Here is a 15,601-nt window from a genome sequence, read left to right as displayed (position 1 = left end):
CGTCAGTAGTAGTAAGTCGTAAGAAGGAGTCGTCAGTAGTAGTAAGAAGGAGTCGTCAGTAGTAGTAAGAAGGAGTCGTCAGTAGTAGTAAGTCGTAAGAAGGAGTCGTCAGTAGTAGTAAGAAGGAGTCGTCAGTAGTAGTAAGAAGGAGTCGTCAGTAGTAGTAAGTCGTAAGAAGGAGTCGTCAGTAGTAGTAAGAAGGAGTCGTCAGTAGTAGTAAGAAGGAGTCGTCAGTAGTAGTAAGTCGTAAGAAGGAGTCGTCAGTAGTAGTAAGAAGGAGTCGTCAGTAGTAGTAAGAAGGAGTCGTCAGTAGTAGTAAGTCGTAAGAAGGAGTCGTCAGTAGTAGTAAGAAGGAGTCGTCAGTAGTAGTAAGAAGGAGTCGTCAGTAGTAGTAAGTCGTAAGAAGGAGTCGTCAGTAGTAGTAAGAAGGAGTCGTCAGTAGTAGTAAGAAGGAGTCGTCAGTAGTAGTAAGTCGTAAGAAGGAGTCGTCAGTAGTAGTAAGAAGGAGTCGTCAGTAGTAGTAAGTCGTAAGAAGGAGTCGTCAGTAGTAGTAAGAAGGAGTCGTCAGTAGTAGTAAGAAGGAGTCGTCAGTAGTAGTAAGTCGTAAGAAGGAGTCGTCAGTAGTAGTAAGAAGGAGTCGTCAGTAGTAGTAAGAAGGAGTCGTCAGTAGTAGTAAGTCGTAAGAAGGAGTCGTCAGTAGTAGTAAGAAGGAGTCGTCAGTAGTAGTAAGAAGGAGTCGTCAGTAGTAGTAAGTCGTAAGAAGGAGTCGTCAGTAGTAGTAAGAAGGAGTCGTCAGTAGTAGTAAGAAGGAGTCGTCAGTAGTAGTAAGTCGTAAGAAGGAGTCGTCAGTAGTAGTAAGAAGGAGTCGTCAGTAGTAGTAAGAAGGAGTCGTCAGTAGTAGTAAGTCGTAAGAAGGAGTCGTCAGTAGTAGTAAGAAGGAGTCGTCAGTAGTAGTAAGAAGGAGTCGTCAGTAGTAGTAAGTCGTAAGAAGGAGTCGTCAGTAGTAGTAAGAAGGAGTCGTCAGTAGTAGTAAGAAGGAGTCGTCAGTAGTAGTAAGTCGTAAGAAGGAGTCGTCAGTAGTAGTAAGAAGGAGTCGTCAGTAGTAGTAAGAAGGAGTCGTCAGTAGTAGTAAGTCGTAAGAAGGAGTCGTCAGTAGTAGTAAGAAGGAGTCGTCAGTAGTAGTAAGAAGGAGTCGTCAGTAGTAGTAAGTCGTAAGAAGGAGTCGTCAGTAGTAGTAAGAAGGAGTCGTCAGTAGTAGTAGGTAGGAGTCGTCAGTAGTAGTAAGTCGTAAGAAGGAGTCGTCAGTAGTAGTAAGAAGGAGTCGTCAGTAGTAGTAAGAAGGAGTCGTCAGTAGTAGTAAGTCGTAAGAAGGAGTCGTCAGTAGTAGTAAGAAGGAGTCGTCAGTAGGTAGGAGTCGTCAGTAGTAGTAAGTCGTAAGAAGGAGTCGTCAGTAGTAGTAAGAAGGAGTCGTCAGTAGTAGTAAGAAGGAGTCGTCAGTAGTAGTAAGTCGTAAGAAGGAGTCGTCAGTAGTAGTAAGAAGGAGTCGTCAGTAGGTAGGAGTCGTCAGTAGTAGTAAGTCGTAAGAAGGAGTCGTCAGTAGTAGTAAGAAGGAGTCGTCAGTAGTAGTAAGAAGGAGTCGTCAGTAGTAGTAAGTCGTAAGAAGGAGTCGTCAGTAGTAGTAAGAAGGAGTCGTCAGTAGGTAGGAGTCGTCAGTAGTAGTAAGTCGTAAGAAGGAGTCGTCAGTAGTAGTAAGAAGGAGTCGTCAGTAGTAGTAAGAAGGAGTCGTCAGTAGTAGTAAGTCGTAAGAAGGAGTCGTCAGTAGTAGTAAGAAGGAGTCGTCAGTAGGTAGGAGTCGTCAGTAGTAGTAAGTCGTAAGAAGGAGTCGTCAGTAGTAGTAAGAAGGAGTCGTCAGTAGTAGTAAGTCGTAAGAAGGAGTCGTCAGTAGTAGTAAGAAGGAGTCGTCAGTAGGTAGGAGTCGTCAGTAGTAGTAAGTCGTAAGAAGGAGTCGTCAGTAGTAGTAAGAAGGAGTCGTCAGTAGTAGTAAGTCGTAAGAAGGAGTCGTCAGTAGTAGTAAGAAGGAGTCGTCAGTAGGTAGGAGTCGTCAGTAGTAGTAAGAAGGAGTCGTCAGTAGGTAGGAGTCGTCAGTAGTAGTAAGTCGTAAGAAGGAGTCGTCAGTAGTAGTAAGAAGGAGTCGTCAGTAGTAGTAAGAAGGAGTCGTCAGTAGTAGTAAGTCGTAAGAAGGAGTCGTCAGTAGTAGTAAGAAGGAGTCGTCAGTAGGTAGGAGTCGTCAGTAGTAGTAAGTCGTAAGAAGGAGTCGTCAGTAGTAGTAAGAAGGAGTCGTCAGTAGTAGTAAGAAGGAGTCGTCAGTAGGTAGGAGTCGTCAGTAGTAGTAAGTCGTAAGAAGGAGTCGTCAGTAGTAGTAAGAAGGAGTCGTCAGTAGGTAGGAGTCGTCAGTAGTAGTAAGTCGTAAGAAGGAGTCGTCAGTAGTAGTAAGAAGGAGTCGTCAGTAGTAGTAAGAAGGAGTCGTCAGTAGTAGTAAGTCGTAAGAAGGAGTCGTCAGTAGTAGTAAGAAGGAGTCGTCAGTAGTAGTAAGTCGTAAGAAGGAGTCGTCAGTAGTAGTAAGAAGGAGTCGTCAGTAGGTAGGAGTCGTCAGTAGTAGTAAGTCGTAAGAAGGAGTCGTCAGTAGTAGTAAGAAGGAGTCGTCAGTAGTAGTAAGAAGGAGTCGTCAGTAGTAGTAAGTCGTAAGAAGGAGTCGTCAGTAGTAGTAAGAAGGAGTCGTCAGTAGTAGTAAGTCGTAAGAAGGAGTCGTCAGTAGTAGTAAGAAGGAGTCGTCAGTAGGTAGGAGTCGTCAGTAGTAGTAAGTCGTAAGAAGGAGTCGTCAGTAGTAGTAAGAAGGAGTCGTCAGTAGTAGTAAGAAGGAGTCGTCAGTAGTAGTAAGTCGTAAGAAGGAGTCGTCAGTAGTAGTAAGAAGGAGTCGTCAGTAGGTAGGAGTCGTCAGTAGTAGTAAGTCGTAAGAAGGAGTCGTCAGTAGTAGTAAGTCGTAAGAAGGAGTCGTCAGTAGTAGTAAGAAGGAGTCGTCAGTAGGTAGGAGTCGTCAGTAGTAGTAAGTCGTAAGAAGGAGTCGTCAGTAGTAGTAAGAAGGAGTCGTCAGTAGTAGTAAGTCGTAAGAAGGAGTCGTCAGTAGTAGTAAGAAGGAGTCGTCAGTAGGTAGGAGTCGTCAGTAGTAGTAAGTCGTAAGAAGGAGTCGTCAGTAGTAGTAAGAAGGAGTCGTCAGTAGTAGTAAGAAGGAGTCGTCAGTAGTAGTAAGTCGTAAGAAGGAGTCGTCAGTAGTAGTAAGAAGGAGTCGTCAGTAGGTAGGAGTCGTCAGTAGTAGTAAGTCGTAAGAAGGAGTCGTCAGTAGTAGTAAGAAGGAGTCGTCAGTAGTAGTAAGAAGGAGTCGTCAGTAGTAGTAAGTCGTAAGAAGGAGTCGTCAGTAGTAGTAAGAAGGAGTCGTCAGTAGTAGTAAGTCGTAAGAAGGAGTCGTCAGTAGTAGTAAGAAGGAGTCGTCAGTAGGTAGGAGTCGTCAGTAGTAGTAAGTCGTAAGAAGGAGTCGTCAGTAGTAGTAAGAAGGAGTCGTCAGTAGTAGTAAGTCGTAAGAAGGAGTCGTCAGTAGTAGTAAGAAGGAGTCGTCAGTAGGTAGGAGTCGTCAGTAGTAGTAAGTCGTAAGAAGGAGTCGTCAGTAGTAGTAAGAAGGAGTCGTCAGTAGGTAGGAGTCGTCAGTAGTAGTAAGTCGTAAGAAGGAGTCGTCAGTAGTAGTAAGAAGGAGTCGTCAGTAGGTAGGAGTCGTCAGTAGTAGTAAGTCGTAAGAAGGAGTCGTCAGTAGTAGTAAGAAGGAGTCGTCAGTAGGTAGGAGTCGTCAGTAGTAGTAAGTCGTAAGAAGGAGTCGTCAGTAGTAGTAAGAAGGAGTCGTCAGTAGGTAGGAGTCGTCAGTAGTAGTAAGTCGTAAGAAGGAGTCGTCAGTAGTAGTAAGAAGGAGTCGTCAGTAGGTAGGAGTCGTCAGTAGTAGTAAGTCGTAAGAAGGAGTCGTCAGTAGTAGTAAGAAGGAGTCGTCAGTAGGTAGGAGTCGTCAGTAGTAGTAAGTCGTAAGAAGGAGTCGTCAGTAGTAGTAAGAAGGAGTCGTCAGTAGGTAGGAGTCGTCAGTAGTAGTAAGTCGTAAGAAGGAGTCGTCAGTAGTAGTAAGAAGGAGTCGTCAGTAGGTAGGAGTCGTCAGTAGTAGTAAGTCGTAAGAAGGAGTCGTCAGTAGTAGTAAGAAGGAGTCGTCAGTAGGTAGGAGTCGTCAGTAGTAGTAAGTCGTAAGAAGGAGTCGTCAGTAGTAGTAAGAAGGAGTCGTCAGTAGGTAGGAGTCGTCAGTAGTAGTAAGTCGTAAGAAGGAGTCGTCAGTAGTAGTAAGAAGGAGTCGTCAGTAGGTAGGAGTCGTCAGTAGTAGTAAGTCGTAAGAAGGAGTCGTCAGTAGTAGTAAGAAGGAGTCGTCAGTAGGTAGGAGTCGTCAGTAGTAGTAAGTCGTAAGAAGGAGTCGTCAGTAGTAGTAAGAAGGAGTCGTCAGTAGGTAGGAGTCGTCAGTAGTAGTAAGTCGTAAGAAGGAGTCGTCAGTAGTAGTAAGAAGGAGTCGTCAGTAGGTAGGAGTCGTCAGTAGTAGTAAGTCGTAAGAAGGAGTCGTCAGTAGTAGTAAGAAGGAGTCGTCAGTAGGTAGGAGTCGTCAGTAGTAGTAAGTCGTAAGAAGGAGTCGTCAGTAGTAGTAAGTCGTAAGAAGGAGTCGTCAGTAGTAGTAAGAAGGAGTCGTCAGTAGGTAGGAGTCGTCAGTAGTAGTAAGTCGTAAGAAGGAGTCGTCAGTAGTAGTAAGAAGGAGTCGTCAGTAGGTAGGAGTCGTCAGTAGTAGTAAGTCGTAAGAAGGAGTCGTCAGTAGTAGTAAGAAGGAGTCGTCAGTAGGTAGGAGTCGTCAGTAGTAGTAAGTCGTAAGAAGGAGTCGTCAGTAGTAGTAAGAAGGAGTCGTCAGTAGGTAGGAGTCGTCAGTAGTAGTAAGTCGTAAGAAGGAGTCGTCAGTAGTAGTAAGAAGGAGTCGTCAGTAGGTAGGAGTCGTCAGTAGTAGTAAGTCGTAAGAAGGAGTCGTCAGTAGTAGTAAGAAGGAGTCGTCAGTAGGTAGGAGTCGTCAGTAGTAGTAAGTCGTAAGAAGGAGTCGTCAGTAGTAGTAAGAAGGAGTCGTCAGTAGGTAGGAGTCGTCAGTAGTAGTAAGTCGTAAGAAGGAGTCGTCAGTAGTAGTAAGAAGGAGTCGTCAGTAGGTAGGAGTCGTCAGTAGTAGTAAGTCGTAAGAAGGAGTCGTCAGTAGTAGTAAGAAGGAGTCGTCAGTAGGTAGGAGTCGTCAGTAGTAGTAAGTCGTAAGAAGGAGTCGTCAGTAGTAGTAAGAAGGAGTCGTCAGTAGGTAGGAGTCGTCAGTAGTAGTAAGTCGTAAGAAGGAGTCGTCAGTAGTAGTAAGAAGGAGTCGTCAGTAGGTAGGAGTCGTCAGTAGTAGTAAGTCGTAAGAAGGAGTCGTCAGTAGTAGTAAGAAGGAGTCGTCAGTAGGTAGGAGTCGTCAGTAGTAGTAAGTCGTAAGAAGGAGTCGTCAGTAGTAGTAAGAAGGAGTCGTCAGTAGGTAGGAGTCGTCAGTAGTAGTAAGTCGTAAGAAGGAGTCGTCAGTAGTAGTAAGAAGGAGTCGTCAGTAGGTAGGAGTCGTCAGTAGTAGTAAGTCGTAAGAAGGAGTCGTCAGTAGTAGTAAGAAGGAGTCGTCAGTAGGTAGGAGTCGTCAGTAGTAGTAAGTCGTAAGAAGGAGTCGTCAGTAGTAGTAAGAAGGAGTCGTCAGTAGGTAGGAGTCGTCAGTAGTAGTAAGTCGTAAGAAGGAGTCGTCAGTAGTAGTAAGAAGGAGTCGTCAGTAGGTAGGAGTCGTCAGTAGTAGTAAGTCGTAAGAAGGAGTCGTCAGTAGTAGTAAGAAGGAGTCGTCAGTAGGTAGGAGTCGTCAGTAGTAGTAAGTCGTAAGAAGGAGTCGTCAGTAGTAGTAAGAAGGAGTCGTCAGTAGGTAGGAGTCGTCAGTAGTAGTAAGTCGTAAGAAGGAGTCGTCAGTAGTAGTAAGAAGGAGTCGTCAGTAGGTAGGAGTCGTCAGTAGTAGTAAGTCGTAAGAAGGAGTCGTCAGTAGTAGTAAGAAGGAGTCGTCAGTAGGTAGGAGTCGTCAGTAGTAGTAAGTCGTAAGAAGGAGTCGTCAGTAGTAGTAAGAAGGAGTCGTCAGTAGGTAGGAGTCGTCAGTAGTAGTAAGTCGTAAGAAGGAGTCGTCAGTAGTAGTAAGAAGGAGTCGTCAGTAGGTAGGAGTCGTCAGTAGTAGTAAGTCGTAAGAAGGAGTCGTCAGTAGTAGTAAGAAGGAGTCGTCAGTAGGTAGGAGTCGTCAGTAGTAGTAAGTCGTAAGAAGGAGTCGTCAGTAGTAGTAAGAAGGAGTCGTCAGTAGGTAGGAGTCGTCAGTAGTAGTAAGTCGTAAGAAGGAGTCGTCAGTAGTAGTAAGAAGGAGTCGTCAGTAGGTAGGAGTCGTCAGTAGTAGTAAGTCGTAAGAAGGAGTCGTCAGTAGTAGTAAGAAGGAGTCGTCAGTAGGTAGGAGTCGTCAGTAGTAGTAAGTCGTAAGAAGGAGTCGTCAGTAGTAGTAAGAAGGAGTCGTCAGTAGGTAGGAGTCGTCAGTAGTAGTAAGTCGTAAGAAGGAGTCGTCAGTAGTAGTAAGAAGGAGTCGTCAGTAGGTAGGAGTCGTCAGTAGTAGTAAGTCGTAAGAAGGAGTCGTCAGTAGTAGTAAGAAGGAGTCGTCAGTAGGTAGGAGTCGTCAGTAGTAGTAAGTCGTAAGAAGGAGTCGTCAGTAGTAGTAAGAAGGAGTCGTCAGTAGGTAGGAGTCGTCAGTAGTAGTAAGTCGTAAGAAGGAGTCGTCAGTAGTAGTAAGAAGGAGTCGTCAGTAGGTAGGAGTCGTCAGTAGTAGTAAGTCGTAAGAAGGAGTCGTCAGTAGTAGTAAGAAGGAGTCGTCAGTAGGTAGGAGTCGTCAGTAGTAGTAAGTCGTAAGAAGGAGTCGTCAGTAGTAGTAAGAAGGAGTCGTCAGTAGGTAGGAGTCGTCAGTAGTAGTAAGTCGTAAGAAGGAGTCGTCAGTAGTAGTAAGAAGGAGTCGTCAGTAGGTAGGAGTCGTCAGTAGTAGTAAGTCGTAAGAAGGAGTCGTCAGTAGTAGTAAGAAGGAGTCGTCAGTAGGTAGGAGTCGTCAGTAGTAGTAAGTCGTAAGAAGGAGTCGTCAGTAGTAGTAAGAAGGAGTCGTCAGTAGGTAGGAGTCGTCAGTAGTAGTAAGTCGTAAGAAGGAGTCGTCAGTAGTAGTAAGAAGGAGTCGTCAGTAGGTAGGAGTCGTCAGTAGTAGTAAGTCGTAAGAAGGAGTCGTCAGTAGTAGTAAGAAGGAGTCGTCAGTAGGTAGGAGTCGTCAGTAGTAGTAAGTCGTAAGAAGGAGTCGTCAGTAGTAGTAAGAAGGAGTCGTCAGTAGGTAGGAGTCGTCAGTAGTAGTAAGTCGTAAGAAGGAGTCGTCAGTAGTAGTAAGAAGGAGTCGTCAGTAGGTAGGAGTCGTCAGTAGTAGTAAGTCGTAAGAAGGAGTCGTCAGTAGTAGTAAGAAGGAGTCGTCAGTAGGTAGGAGTCGTCAGTAGTAGTAAGTCGTAAGAAGGAGTCGTCAGTAGTAGTAAGAAGGAGTCGTCAGTAGGTAGGAGTCGTCAGTAGTAGTAAGTCGTAAGAAGGAGTCGTCAGTAGTAGTAAGAAGGAGTCGTCAGTAGGTAGGAGTCGTCAGTAGTAGTAAGTCGTAAGAAGGAGTCGTCAGTAGTAGTAAGAAGGAGTCGTCAGTAGGTAGGAGTCGTCAGTAGTAGTAAGTCGTAAGAAGGAGTCGTCAGTAGTAGTAAGAAGGAGTCGTCAGTAGGTAGGAGTCGTCAGTAGTAGTAAGTCGTAAGAAGGAGTCGTCAGTAGTAGTAAGAAGGAGTCGTCAGTAGGTAGGAGTCGTCAGTAGTAGTAAGTCGTAAGAAGGAGTCGTCAGTAGTAGTAAGAAGGAGTCGTCAGTAGGTAGGAGTCGTCAGTAGTAGTAAGTCGTAAGAAGGAGTCGTCAGTAGTAGTAAGAAGGAGTCGTCAGTAGGTAGGAGTCGTCAGTAGTAGTAAGTCGTAAGAAGGAGTCGTCAGTAGTAGTAAGAAGGAGTCGTCAGTAGGTAGGAGTCGTCAGTAGTAGTAAGTCGTAAGAAGGAGTCGTCAGTAGTAGTAAGAAGGAGTCGTCAGTAGGTAGGAGTCGTCAGTAGTAGTAAGTCGTAAGAAGGAGTCGTCAGTAGTAGTAAGAAGGAGTCGTCAGTAGGTAGGAGTCGTCAGTAGTAGTAAGTCGTAAGAAGGAGTCGTCAGTAGTAGTAAGAAGGAGTCGTCAGTAGGTAGGAGTCGTCAGTAGTAGTAAGTCGTAAGAAGGAGTCGTCAGTAGTAGTAAGAAGGAGTCGTCAGTAGGTAGGAGTCGTCAGTAGTAGTAAGTCGTAAGAAGGAGTCGTCAGTAGTAGTAAGAAGGAGTCGTCAGTAGGTAGGAGTCGTCAGTAGTAGTAAGTCGTAAGAAGGAGTCGTCAGTAGTAGTAAGAAGGAGTCGTCAGTAGGTAGGAGTCGTCAGTAGTAGTAAGTCGTAAGAAGGAGTCGTCAGTAGTAGTAAGAAGGAGTCGTCAGTAGGTAGGAGTCGTCAGTAGTAGTAAGTCGTAAGAAGGAGTCGTCAGTAGTAGTAAGAAGGAGTCGTCAGTAGGTAGGAGTCGTCAGTAGTAGTAAGTCGTAAGAAGGAGTCGTCAGTAGTAGTAAGAAGGAGTCGTCAGTAGGTAGGAGTCGTCAGTAGTAGTAAGTCGTAAGAAGGAGTCGTCAGTAGTAGTAAGAAGGAGTCGTCAGTAGGTAGGAGTCGTCAGTAGTAGTAAGTCGTAAGAAGGAGTCGTCAGTAGTAGTAAGAAGGAGTCGTCAGTAGGTAGGAGTCGTCAGTAGTAGTAAGTCGTAAGAAGGAGTCGTCAGTAGTAGTAAGAAGGAGTCGTCAGTAGGTAGGAGTCGTCAGTAGTAGTAAGTCGTAAGAAGGAGTCGTCAGTAGTAGTAAGAAGGAGTCGTCAGTAGGTAGGAGTCGTCAGTAGTAGTAAGTCGTAAGAAGGAGTCGTCAGTAGTAGTAAGAAGGAGTCGTCAGTAGGTAGGAGTCGTCAGTAGTAGTAAGAAGGAGTCGTCAGTAGGTAGGAGTCGTCAGTAGTAGTAAGTCGTAAGAAGGAGTCGTCAGTAGTAGTAAGAAGGAGTCGTTAGTAGGTAGGAGTCGTCAGTAGTTAGGAGTCGTCAGTAGTAGTAAGAAGGAGTCGTCAGTAGTAGTAAGTAGTAGGAGTCGTCAGTAGTCGTTAGTAGGTAGGAGTCGTCAGTAGTAGTAAGTCGTAAGAAGTAGTCGTCGGTAGGAGTCGTCAGTAGTAGTAGTCAGTAGTCGTTAGTAGGTAGGAGTCGTCAGTAGTAGTAAGTCGTAAGAAGTAGTCGTCGGTAGGAGTCGTCAGTAGTAGTAAGTCGTAAGAAGTAGTCGTCGGTAGGAGTCGTCAGTAGTAGTAAGAAGGAGTCGTCAGTAGTAGTAAGTAGGTAGGAGTCGTCAGCAGTAGTAGTAGTAAGGAGTCGTCAGTAGGTAGGAGTCGTCAGTAGTAGTAAGAAGGAGTCGTCAGTAGTAGTAAGAAGTAGGAGTCGTCAGTAGTCGTAAGTAGGAGTCGTCAGTAGTAGTAAGTCGTAAGAAGGAGTCGTCAGTAGTCGTTAGTAGGTAGGAGTCGTCAGTAGTAGTAAGTCGTAAGAAGGAGTCGTCAGTAGTCGTTAGTAGGTAGGAGTCGTCAGTAGTAGTAAGTAGTAAGAAGGAGTCGTTAGTAGGTAGGAGTCGTCAGTAGTCGTAAGTAGGAGTCGTTAGTAGGTAGGAGTCGTCAGTAGTAGTAAGAAGGAGTCGTCAGCAGTAGTAGTAGTAAGGAGTCGTCAGTAGGTAGGAGTCGTCAGTAGTAGTAAGTAGTAGTAGTAAGAAGGAGTCGTTAGTAGGTAGGAGTCGTCAGTAGTAGTAAGTCGTAAGAAGGAGTCGTCAGTAGTCGTTAGTAGGTAGGAGTCGTCAGTAGTAGTAGTAAGAAGGAGTCGTCAGTCGGTAGGAGTCGTCAGTAGTAAGAAGGAGTCGTCAGTAGTAGTAGTAAGGAGTCGTCAGTAGGTAGGAGTCGTCAGTAGTAGTAAGAAGGAGTCGTCAGTAGTCGTAAGAAGGAGTCGTCAGTAGTCGTCAGTAGGTAGGAGTCGTCAGTAGTAGTAAGAAGGAGTCGTCAGTAGTCGTAAGTAGGTAGGAGTCGTCAGTAGGTAGGAGTCGTCAGTAGTAGTAAGAAGGAGTCGTCAGTAGTAGTAAGTCGTAAGAAGGAGTCGTCAGTAGTCGTTAGTCGTAAGAAGGAGTCGTCAGTAGTAGTAGTAAGGAGTCGTCAGTAGGTAGGAGTCGTCAGTAGGAGTAAGAAGGAGTCGTCAGTCGGTAGGAGTCGTCAGTAGGAGTAGTCGTCAGCAGTAGTAGTAGTAAGTAGTCGTTAGTAGGTAGGAGTCGTCAGTAGTAGTAAGTCGTAAGAAGGAGTCGTCAGTAGTAGTAAGAAGGAGTCGTTAGTAGGTAGGAGTCGTCAGTAGTAGTAAGAAGGAGTCGTCAGTAGTAGTAAGTCGTAAGAAGGAGTCGTCAGTAGTCGTTAGTAGGTAGGAGTCGTCAGTAGTAGTAAGTCGTAAGAAGGAGTCGTCGGTAGGAGTCGTCAGTAGTAGTAGTCAGTAGTCGTTAGTAGGTAGGAGTCGTCAGTAGTAGTAAGTCGTAAGAAGGAGTCGTCAGTAGTAGTAAGAAGGAGTCGTCAGTAGTAGTAGTCAGTAGTCGTTAGTAGGTAGGAGTCGTCAGCAGTAGTAGTAGTAAGGAGTCGTCAGTAGTAGTAAGAAGGAGTCGTAAGAAGGAGTCGTCAGTAGTAGTCGTCAGTAGTAGTGAGTCGTCAGTAGTCGTAAGTAGGAGTCGTTAGTAGGTAGGAGTCGTCAGTAGTAAGAAGGAGTCGTCAGTAGGAGTAGTCGTCAGCAGTAGTAGTAGTAAGGAGTCGTCAGTCGGAAGGAGTCGTCAGTAGGAGTAGTCGTCAGCAGTAGTAGTAGTAAGGAGTCGTCAGTAGGTAGGAGTCGTCAGTAGTAGTAAGAAGGAGTCGTCAGTAGGTAGGAGTCGTCAGTAGTAGTAAGTAGTAGTAGTAAGAAGGAGTCGTTAGTAGGTAGGAGTCGTCAGTAGTAGTAAGTCGTAAGAAGGAGTCGTCAGTAGTCGTTAGTAGGTAGGAGTCGTCAGTAGTAGTAGTAAGAAGGAGTCGTCAGTCGGTAGGAGTCGTCAGTAGTAAGAAGGAGTCGTCAGTAGTAGTAGTAAGGAGTCGTCAGTAGTAAGAAGGAGTCGTCAGTAGTAGTAGTAAGGAGTCGTCAGTAGGTAGGAGTCGTCAGTAGTCGTAAGTCGTAAGAAGGAGTCGTCAGTAGTCGTAAGTCGTAAGAAGGAGTCGTCAGTAGTAGTAAGAAGGAGTCGTCAGTAGTCGTAAGTCGTAAGAAGGAGTCGTCAGTAGTAGTAAGTCGTAAGAAGGAGTCGTCAGTAGTAGTAGTAAGAAGGAGTCGTCAGTAGGAGTAAGAAGGAGTCGTCAGTCGGTAGGAGTCGTCAGTAGGAGTAGTCGTCAGCAGTAGTAGTAGTAAGTAGTCGTTAGTAGGTAGGAGTCGTCAGTAGTAGTAAGTCGTAAGAAGGAGTCGTCAGTAGTAGTAGTAAGGAGTCGTCAGTAGGTAGGAGTCGTCAGTAGTCGTAAGAAGGAGTCGTCAGTAGTCGTAAGTCGTAAGAAGGAGTCGTCAGTAGTAGTAGTAAGAAGGAGTCGTCAGTAGGAGTAAGAAGGAGTCGTCAGTCGGTAGGAGTCGTCAGTAGGAGTAGTCGTCAGCAGTAGTAGTAGTAAGTAGTCGTTAGTAGGTAGGAGTCGTCAGTAGTAGTAAGAAGGAGTCGTCAGTAGTAGTAAGTCGTAAGAAGGAGTCGTCAGTAGTAGTAAGTCGTAAGAAGGAGTCGTCAGTAGTAGTAGTAAGGAGTCGTCAGTAGGTAGGAGTCGTCAGTAGTAGTAAGAAGGAGTCGTCAGTAGGAGTAAGAAGGAGTCGTCAGTCGGTAGGAGTCGTCAGTAGGAGTAGTCGTCAGCAGTAGTAGTAGTAAGTAGTCGTTAGTAGGTAGGAGTCGTCAGTAGTAGTAAGTCGTAAGAAGGAGTCGTCAGTAGTAGTAGTAAGGAGTCGTCAGTAGGTAGGAGTCGTCAGTAGTAGTAAGAAGGAGTCGTCAGTAGGAGTAGTCAGTAGGTAGGAGTCGTCAGCAGTAGTAAGAAGGAGTCGTCAGTAGTAGTAAGAAGTAGGAGTCGTCAGTAGTCGTAAGTAGGAGTCGTCAGTAGTAGTAAGTCGTAAGAAGGAGTCGTCAGTAGTAGTAAGTCGTCAGTAGTCGTTAGTAGGTAGGAGTCGTCAGTAGTCGTTAGTAGGTAGGAGTCGTCAGTAGGTAGGAGTCGTCAGTAGTAGTAAGTCGTAAGAAGGAGTCGTCAGTAGTAGTGAGTCGTCAGTAGTCGTTAGTAGGTAGGAGTCGTCAGTAGGTAGGAGTCGTCAGTAGTCGTCAGTAGTAAGAAGGAGTCGTCAGTAGTAGTAAGTCGTAAGAAGGAGTCGTCAGTAGTAGTAAGAAGGAGTCGTTAGTAGGTAGGAGTCGTCAGTAGTAGTAAGAAGGAGTCGTCAGTAGTAGTAAGTAGTAGTAGTAAGAAGGAGTCGTCAGTAGGAAGAAGGAGTCGTCAGTAGTAGTAGTCGTCAGCAGTAGTAGTAGTAAGGAGTCGTCAGTAGTAAGAAGGAGTCGTCAGCAGTAGTAGTAGTAGGGAGTCGTCAGTAGTAAGAAGGAGTCGTCAGTAGTAGTAGTAAGTAGTCGTTAGTAGGTAGGAGTCGTCAGTAGTAGTAAGTCGTAAGAAGGAGTCGTCAGGAGTCGTTAGTAGGTAGGAGTCGTCAGTAGTAGTAGTAAGAAGGAGTCGTCAGTAGTCGTTAGTAGGTAGGAGTCGTCAGTAGTAAGAAGGAGTCGTTAGTAGGTAGGAGTCGTCAGTAGTAGTAAGTCGTAAGAAGGAGTCGTCAGTAGTAGTAAGTCGTAAGAAGGAGTCGTCAGTAGTAGTAAGTAGTCGTTAGTAGGTAGGAGTCGTCAGTAGTAGTAAGAAGGAGTCGTCAGTAGTAGTAGTAAGTAGTCGTCAGTAGTAAGAAGGAGTCGTCAGTAGTAAGAAGGAGTCGTTAGTAGGTAGGAGTCGTCAGTAGTAGTAAGTCGTAAGAAGGAGTCGTCAGTAGTAGTAGTAAGAAGGAGTCGTCAGTAGTAGTAGTAAGAAGGAGTCGTCAGTAGTAGTAAGTCGTAAGAAGGAGTCGTCAGTAGTAAGAAGGAGTCGTCAGTAGGAAGGAGTCGTTAGTAGGAAGGAGTCGTTAGTAGGTAGGAGTCGTCAGTAGTAGTAAGTCGTAAGAAGGAGTCGTCAGTAGTAGTAAGAAGGAGTCATTAGTAGGTAGGAGTCGTCAGTAGTAGTAAGAAGGAGTCGTCAGTAGTAGTAGTAAGTAGTCGTCAGTAGTAAGAAGGAGTCGTCAGTAGTCGTTAGTAGGTAGGAGTCGTCAGTAGTAGTAAGTCGTAAGAAGGAGTCGTAAGAAGGAGTCGTTAGTAGGTAGGAGTCGTCAGTAGGTAGGAGTCGTCAGTAGTAGTAGTAGTAAGAAGGAGTCGTCAGTAGGTAGGAGTCGTCAGTAGTAGTAAGAAGGAGTCGTCAGCAGTAGTAAGAAGTAGGAGTCGTCAGTAGGTAGGAGTCGTCAGTAGTAGTAAGTAGTAGTAGTAAGAAGGAGTCGTTAGTAGGTAGGAGTCGTCAGTAGTAGTAAGAAGGAGTCGTCAGTAGTCGTAAGAAGGAGTCGTCAGTAGTCGTAAGAAGGAGTCGTCAGTAGTCGTTAGTAGGTAGGAGTCGTCAGTAGTAGTAAGAAGGAGTCGTCAGTAGTAGTAGTAAGAAGGAGTCGTCAGTAGTAGTAGGTAGGAGTCGTTAGTAGGTAGGAGTCGTCAGTAGTAGTAAGAAGGAGTCGTCAGTAGTAGTAGTAAGAAGGAGTCGTCAGTCGGTAGGAGTCGTCAGTAGGAAGAAGGAGTCGTCAGTAGTAAGAAGGAGTCGTCAGTAGGAGTAGTCGTCAGCAGTAGTAGTCGTCAGTAGTAAGAAGGAGTCGTCAGTAGTAGTAGTAGTAAGGAGTCGTCAGTAGTCGTAAGTAGTAGTAGTAAGAAGGAGTCGTCAGTAGTAGTAAGTAGTCGTCGGTAGGAGTCGTCAGTAGTAGTAAGAAGGAGTCGTCAGTAGTAGTAGGAGTCGTCAGTAGTAGTAGTAGTAAGTAGGAGTTGTCAGTAGTAGTAAGTAGTCGTAAGAAGGAGTCGTCAGTAGTAGGAGTCGTCGTTAGTAGGTAGTAGTCGTAAGAAGGAGTCGTCAGTAGTAGGAGTCGTCAGTAGAAGTAGTCGTCAGTAGTAAGAAGGAGTCATCAGTATTAGAATTACTATTCCAACTTCTATAAATATTACTATGCTGCAGGACTTGGTAGCTCAGTGGGTAACTCTGGTGCTTGGGGAGCACCTGTCTCAGTGAGGCAGAAGCTGGTTCGATACCCGGGGGTTGCTGAAGTCTGACGCGGGGGGTGGGCGGTTATGGGAGGGGGCATGGCCCCCCTGGGTAACTTGGAGAAGTGGAAGTAAGGGGTTATGCTGAACAAAACAAAATCTAGGTGACATTTTATAAAGCTTATTAATTGAGATAGATCCATAAATGTGTTATGTGTTCTCTGTCTTCAACTGAAAAAATCAACAGAGGACAGAAAAGACACGTTTTATGGATGAGACTTCTGACAGAAGGATGAAAGTAAGCTTGGAAACATGGTTTGGAACTTCACGGTGTCAGTATTTTCGTGAAATATCAGCCAGTGTCTGCAACAGGACAATATGGGATTGACTTTTCCATCTTGCGCTGCCTCCTAGTGGCACAAGGCTTCATGTACTGGTGTGTTCTACTCTGCTTTTCCCCACCTTTGGAGAAACAAAGTGTTGATTTGGAAGCATTTCCTGACTTGTGGCCAACCAGTTTGTATGGAGTTCACCCGAGCAACTGGTCCTAATTGAGGAGTACCGCTTGCGTTGTCACCGTTAGGTTTCCGCGGCCAGAGAGTTTGTTGACACCGTGAGGTTACCCCTCTCTGTTACTCATCAAGACACCACACTTTCAGAAAATATTCTACTCATGTCAGAACAAAATAATATACTGTACAATACTATATAATGTAATATACTCAGGAGCTTCATAAAATGTCCCCAGGGGGCAGAAGCCCCCTCCTCCACCCTAGTGCTGCATCCACTCTAGCATTCCCCTGTGAAAGAAAATCATCAGTCATCATTTCGTTCCAAAACTCACAAATGAACACATTGTTTAATTATTTAAAGATTAATCAATGATACTTGTGTATCTCTGCTGTACTGTCCTGTTCGCTCACATCCCACACAATCAAT

At 45.2% G+C, this 15,601-nt stretch overlaps 2 long non-coding RNA genes across 2 annotated transcripts; both read left to right on the top strand.

Annotated features, from left to right (window-relative positions):
- Positions 1-9,592: 9,592 nt before the first annotated feature.
- On the top strand, positions 9,593-10,070 carry LOC143316063 (uncharacterized). Its single transcript, XR_013076230.1, has 3 exons — positions 9,593-9,657; positions 9,705-9,795; positions 10,040-10,070. It is a non-coding gene; the product is annotated as an uncharacterized LOC143316063 (long non-coding RNA).
- A 2,326-nt stretch (positions 10,071-12,396) lies between these two features.
- On the top strand, positions 12,397-14,459 carry LOC143316064 (uncharacterized). Its single transcript, XR_013076231.1, has 3 exons — positions 12,397-12,485; positions 13,789-13,814; positions 14,434-14,459. It is a non-coding gene; the product is annotated as an uncharacterized LOC143316064 (long non-coding RNA).
- The last annotated feature ends 1,142 nt before the right edge of the window (positions 14,460-15,601 follow it).

The sequence above is a fragment of the Chaetodon auriga genome, chromosome 23, assembly GCF_051107435.1.
Source record: "Chaetodon auriga isolate fChaAug3 chromosome 23, fChaAug3.hap1, whole genome shotgun sequence".
NCBI lineage: Eukaryota > Metazoa > Chordata > Actinopteri > Chaetodontiformes > Chaetodontidae > Chaetodon > Chaetodon auriga.
This window is presented reverse-complemented; position numbering and strand designations above follow the sequence as displayed.